A 7058-nucleotide genomic window follows, 5' to 3' on the forward strand; every position below is an offset into this window, starting at 1 on the left:
CCATTTCCTACTCCAGGGGATCTTCTCAACCCAGGGATTGAAGTCCCATCTCCTTCATTTGCAGGTGTATTTTTACCACTGACTTACCAGGAAAGCCCAAAGAAACTATAAACAAAATGAAGACTGTCCTCCGAATACAATAAAATAATTGCAAACAAAGAAACTGACAAAAGCTTAATCTCCAAAATATACAAGCAGCTCATGCAGCTCTATATCAGTAAAACAAACAACTCAATCAAAAAATAGGCAGAAGATCTAAATAGACATTTCTCCAAAGAAGACATACAAATGCACAATAACCACATGAAAAGATGCTCAAAAGATGCTCAACATTATTAGAGAAATGCAAATCAAAAATACAATGAGGTATCACCTCATACAGTTCAAAATTTCCATCATCAAAAAATCTACAAACAATAAATTCTGAAGAGCATGTGGAGAAAAAGGAACCCTTTTGCACTGTTGGTGGAAATGTAAATGGGTTCAACTACTATGGAGCACAGTATGGAGATTTCTTAAAAAAAAAAAAAACTTGGGATAAACCTACCAATTAGGTTTTTTTACATGATTTCTCCAAAGAGCAAACTTATTGGACATTTCTTGCTAATTAATTATATTCTGTCCACTGGGACAACAGGAAACATAAACTACAGTCAATATATCTCTCAGAAAAGAAAAAGAAAGTTAAGTAGCTCAGTCGTGTTCAACTCTTTGCAACCCCATGGACTGTAGCCCACCAGACTCCTCCGTCCATGGAATTTTCCAGGCAAGAATTCTGGAGTGGGTTGCCATTTCCTTCTCCAAGCAATCACTATCCTGATTTCTGTCACCATCCATTGTGAGTTTTGTATGTTCTTGATTTTCATGTAAATGAAAACAATTTTTCGTAGCTGAATTTTTTTTTACTCAGCATTATGGCATTAGGAGCAGTACATATTTCCACATATAGGAGTAATTCATTCCTTTTTATCACTATTAATAAACATTACAGATGCATATTGGGTTTTTATGAATAAACTATTATGAAAGTTTTAAAAATATATTTTGGTGTTATAACCATACATTTCTGAATATGTCTATATATTCATATATTCAAGGTTAAGGAAGTAATGCTACATAGTTTTTGAAAGTGGTTATACAAATTTAAATAATACACTGATAATACATAAAAATATCAGTCATTCTGCCATGTGGCATTACCTGATCTTTGGACTATAGTCACTCTGGGGTAGACATGTCTCCTGAATTTCAATTAACATTTCTCCTGTGTAAAATATTTTGAGCAACTTTTAAGTTGATATTTGCCTTTAATAGCCTCTTTTGAGAAGCACCTATTTTCTTCTTTAGTTCCTGAAAAAAAAAAAAAAAACAAAATAAAACACATGAAAGGCCATTCTATATTAATGGGATGGAACTATGAGCACATATGAATTTTACTGAAATTTTACTGATACCCAAGTAGAGTGTATGGAAAGAACTGCAGAAAAATATGTTAACTGGATACTCAGAAGAGCTCAATTCCTTTATCTGACTTTGCAAGTAGTAAAAGTATATGAAACCTTATATGCAAAACAGAAAAAGAGACACAGAAATACAGAACAGACTTTTGAACTCTGGGGGAGAAGGGGAGGGTGGGATGTTTTGAAAGAACAGCATGTATATTATCTATGGTGAAACGGACCACCAGCCCAGGTGGGATACATGAGTCAGGTGCTCGGGCCTGGTGCACTGGGAGGACCCTGAGGAGTCGGGTGGGGAGGGAGGTGGGAGGGGGGATCGGGATGGGGAATACATGTAACTATATGGCTGATTCATGTCAATGTATGACAAGACCCACTGAAATGTTGTAAAGTGATTGGCCTCCAACTAATAAAATAATATTAAAAAAAAAAAAAAAAAAAAAAAAAAAGTATATGAAACCCAAGACCTTTAATTTGAAAAACTCATGGCAGATGCTGTAGGACTGCTTCTGTGATAAATGTGTGCTGGGAAATGGACACAAGACAGGATTGCCAGGCAAAATTAATGGTATTTGTGTCCCAGCTGAGTCATAAGTATTACCAGATTCTTGCCAATTATTTGAATTAGGTTGGATAAAGACAGGAAAATCCATAACATGATTAAACAGCCTTTTTCTCTTCTTCATTTTTTCTCTCCACTAGACACCCTTATTTTTATGCTGTGGACTTTACCATCAAGTTTTGCCTGAGAATAAAATTGGTTTATGTGCAAGAATATAATCTGGTATATATTTTAGTGTAATATTCAAATCTTTTGGGGGAGGATAAGGGGATTATTTATACAGATATATAAAATACTCTTAAACTAAACAACCATTTTCACAAATGAGGTTATACAACACTAGTATCATTACTAAATATTTTACAAATAAACAATAGAAAGTCTGCTATTCTTAAATTTGTTCAATCATTTATTTATTGCATATAGCATGTCTAATTCATTTATTATAAAATATCCCCTTAATATATAACATTCATTCTCATGACTTTCAGTTTGGTGAAATTCTCAATTTAATTCTTGACTTTCTTTCTTCCACACCATGGTGTCAAATCTAATGTCATCAAATTTCAAGTAAACATGTAAGTGATACTGTCTACCATGAACTAAAAATCTAACTATTCAATATACCAAGATAAAATAAGAACATAATATGTGTTTTAATATTATTTGATAGAAACATGCAAAACTTATAAGCTATTGGTTTTTCTATAAGAGCATAGTAAGACATATTTATAAATAAGAGATGATATTTGAAATGATTCTTGAAACAGTCGAAGGACATTGCTGGTAAAGGAGCAGGGTAAGCTGAGGAAAAGTATGGCATGCTCAGAGGAAAAAAAATTAAAAGAAGTAGGAAAAAAAGGTAGTAAAAATAAGTATGTAAAAAAGATAAGAGACATATTGAACTTTCAAATATATATACTTCACATACTTTCATAATTATACATGTATATAAAGAATGATATGTAAATCTTTGAAGAATATCCTAATTGCCTTATTAATAAGGAAAAATGAAAGTTGAGAAAATAAGCAGTATAATTATTTTGTATAAAAATAAAGTGATAATTGAAGTCACACTTATGTATATATGAAAATATATATGAATAGATAAGAAGAGATAAAGAGTAGGTAGCATACAAATTAGCTTAACATTACTGGCTGGAAGGGAGAGTGAAAAAAAACAGTAATAAAAGAGTGAGACTCAGGACTTCCCTGGTGGTCTAGCAGTTAAGAACCCTCCTTGCAATGCAGGGGACATGGCCCCAACCCCTTGTCAGGGAACCAAGACCCCATATGCCCTGAGTAAGCTGAGCCCATGTGCCACAACTAGAGGGCCTACCTGGCGAGCCCAGGTGCCGCAACAAAGATCCTGCATGATGCAATGAAGATCTGTGCACAACTAAGACCCAGGGAGCCAAAAAACATTTTTTTAAAGTGCCAGACTCATTAAAGGATGTGTCTGTAGTTTAAAAAAAAATTAATAAAATGATTCCAAGTACTTAAAAATTATAACAGAGTATTCATAAAATGTGGAGAAGGCAATGGCACCCCACTCCAGTACTCTTGCCTGGAAAATCCCATGGACGGAGGAGCCTGGAAGGCTGCAGTCCATCGGGTCCTTACCAGTCGGACACGACTGAGCGACTTCACTTTCACTTTTCACTTTCACACATTGGAGAAGGAAATGGCAATCCACTCCAGTGTTCTTGGACAGGGGACCCTGGTGGGCTGCCATCTATGGGGTCGCACAGAGTCAGACACGACTGAAGTGACTTAGCAGCAGCATTCATAAAATGTTAATGATGATTAACACATTTAAAAAATTAAATGTCTACTGCACTGAATCAATGCCTAGAATATAGAGGTATACAATAGCCTAGCAGTTTTGTTGTTTTACATCTATCTATGTCTCTGTACATCTACCAAAGAAAATATGCCTCGAGAAATTTTTCTAATTACTTAAATTTTTAAAAATGGATAATTTTTTGCTTCCATATGATAAAAACAAACAAATTTAATGGGTATTCTTTTTGGTTAAGAAGAAAATAAATTGGCCCTTACCTGGGCAAAATTTTTGCATTTTCAACCAGCTTGATATCAACTCCCTCAATGCCTTCCTATTAATATTACCAAATTTGTCATCATCACTCTGCTCATAAAAATGGGGAAGTTTTTGATAATTGGTATCTTATTTGCATTAACTTATTGGATTGGACATTGACAAATGAACTAAGACTTATTACACTGAAATATTAATATTATTAATATCTCAAAAAGCAATGTGCATGTTATCTTCCTTAAATTGACTGTATTCCAGGCATCTGAAATAGAAAGACTTTCTTTGGAACTGGATTAGAGGATTTCATCTACAACTTTTTTTGTAACAAACTGTCTAACATCTAATATCTGGTATTTAAGTATAAAAAATATAAATGACAGAAATTATCTGGATTTCCTTGGTCTATTTTTTTTTTACCTAGGTTTTACTCATTTCAGTTCAGTTGCTCAGTTGTGTCAGACTCCTTGCGACCCCAAGAACCGCAGCACGCCAGGCCTCCCTGTCCATCGCCAACTCCTGGAGTCCACCCAAACCCATGTCCACTGCATAGTGACAAATTGTGTCTTATTGTTATATCTTTTGAGTATATTAAAGAAGATAATATAGATCACCAAACACATAAAGTGATTCAAAATATGTCTACAATATTGCTTTCTACACAGCATAAAAAAAAGTGAAAATGGTCAATTACTCCAGGAATATAATTACTCTAGACTCCACTGGTAATACTGCTTGAATTCAGGTTCAGGGATGCCAATATACTAAATAGTTACTGCATCCAGATTAGGAAGACATGCCTCACTGGAGCAAGCACACAGATTTTTAAGGTACCCCACCACCTTACAATAGCAATCCTTTCATCAGATCCATTCAGCCCTCTGCCTGGGCCCAAGACTAACTGTCCTTGTTCCTTGACTATCCTGTATACCCAGAGACCTCATGCAGAAAATGATATTTGAGTGTCAAATATTCATCAGCTTCAACTTCACTTATATTATTTTCCTATAGGTTACATTTTTGCGAGTCTAAACCACAAAATAAACATACATTATAATAGTACCTATAAATATAAGATTATGGGTTCACATTTCTTTTTAATTGGATATATATTTTTTTAATCTGTAACAGGGGACTGTAAGGTTTAAAGAAATAGAAAATTTCTGACACAGTAAATAACTTTTCAAAGTATTAGTTGAGCTAACTTCTAAATTCAGTGTCTCTCCCCTCAAAATGGAATATTCTTATATTTTTTCATATTTCTTAAGTCATGGATGTACTTAGTCGCTCAGTCATGTCTAACTCTTTGTGACCCCATGGACTGTAGCCTGCCAGGCTCCTCTGTTCATGGGATTTCACGGGCATGAATACTGGAATGGGGTGCCATTTCCTTCTCCAGAGGATATTCCTGACTCAGGGATAGAACACATGTGCTCATCTCCTGCTTTGTCAGGTGGATTAACTCATGGAGCCTATGATTTATTCTATTACCTTTGAGTTTAGAGGAAGAACCACACCTCTGGCCATGGAATCTTGCTTCCCTGAGAGCAGCCAAGAAATAGAATAACACAAAATGAAGTGTGATGCAGTTACTACCTCCTGGAAGGAGCCTTGACATTAAGATAGAAAAAAGCACCTGAGTTGTCTCCCACCCATCACCCAGATAGCAATTCTGAGGCTGCTGGTTCCTCAAGGTCTTTCTGAAAGTTATGAAGCAAAACCAAGGAAACTGGCACTTCCTTAAAATCTGTGACCAGCTCAGGAAGAGGTTGTCTCACTATGTATTTGTTTTCTCCCTTTCCTATTTCAGTTTGCTTTCCCCCTCACTGTTATTGTCCTGAGATTATTACACTGCCCAATAAAACCATAATATATATCTCTGTCTCAGGTTGGAGAAGGAGATGGCAGCCCACTCCAGTATTCTTGCCTGGAGAATCCTACGGACAGAGGAGGCTGGCAGGGTACAGTCCACGGGGTCACAGAGAGTCAGACATGGCTGAGTGGCTGGACAGCACGAGAGCCGTGGCCTAAGGCAGAGAGTCAGCCGTTTAATAGAAACAGCAGACCACCCTTGGCTCAGGGGTAGTGTTAGACTACTTAATAAAAAAAGTATACCTGACAAACGACTCACAGGATGGTAAATGAAATGCTGAGGAGATATATTTTAGTTTAAGGGGATTAAAGGACTATGATGAACTATTTTAAAAATAATGCATTTTTGTATAAGGATGACAAAAACTAAAGCAGAGATAAATTGATTAAATATCAGGTAAGCATGTGGCCATATTTAATTCAGGAAAAACCTGCTCATATACCAACAAATAAATAAAAACACAAATCTAAATACCTACTTTAGCTCAAAGATTATTCAACTTCAAACATTAAAGACTGTCAAAGATGGAGAATATATATGGTTAGAATAAAAAGGAAACGCCTTAAGAGAAGACTATTTTGTAGATATTGCATATTTTAGAATATTTAAAGCATTTTTTTTCAGGAAAGAGAGTTCTATACAATTTTATATGAGTTCTTTAAGTATTTGAATCAACTTAAAACACTACTTTATCAATTTACACACAAAAAACTTTCCACTAACTGGTAATTGATAAATGTACCATAGCTGAGCTTATAAACTTAAAAGTAAGCATTAAACACTCCCATATATATTGAGTAGTACTCATAGAATGGTCTGTAGAGGGAAAAAAGTCCACTAGAATCTGGAAAAAACTGATATACGAATAGAATGAAATCTAGAAAGTCTTTGTAAATAGAAGTTAAATAAGCAGAATGATCAACCACTAAACAGTGTGTTATAAAGATTATCAGAAAAATACTAATTTGATAGAAATTTAAAGAACTAGAAAATGTCATAAAAAGAAAACAACTGAAGTAGGAATTTAAATTTAAAAGAAACCATTATTTTTAAAAATGCATTATATTTTGTATGGAGCAAAATACTAACAAAAGAGCCTAAAGTATA

The sequence above is a fragment of the Muntiacus reevesi genome, chromosome 10 (assembly GCF_963930625.1).
Source record: "Muntiacus reevesi chromosome 10, mMunRee1.1, whole genome shotgun sequence".
Classification (NCBI taxonomy): Eukaryota; Metazoa; Chordata; class Mammalia; order Artiodactyla; family Cervidae; genus Muntiacus; species Muntiacus reevesi.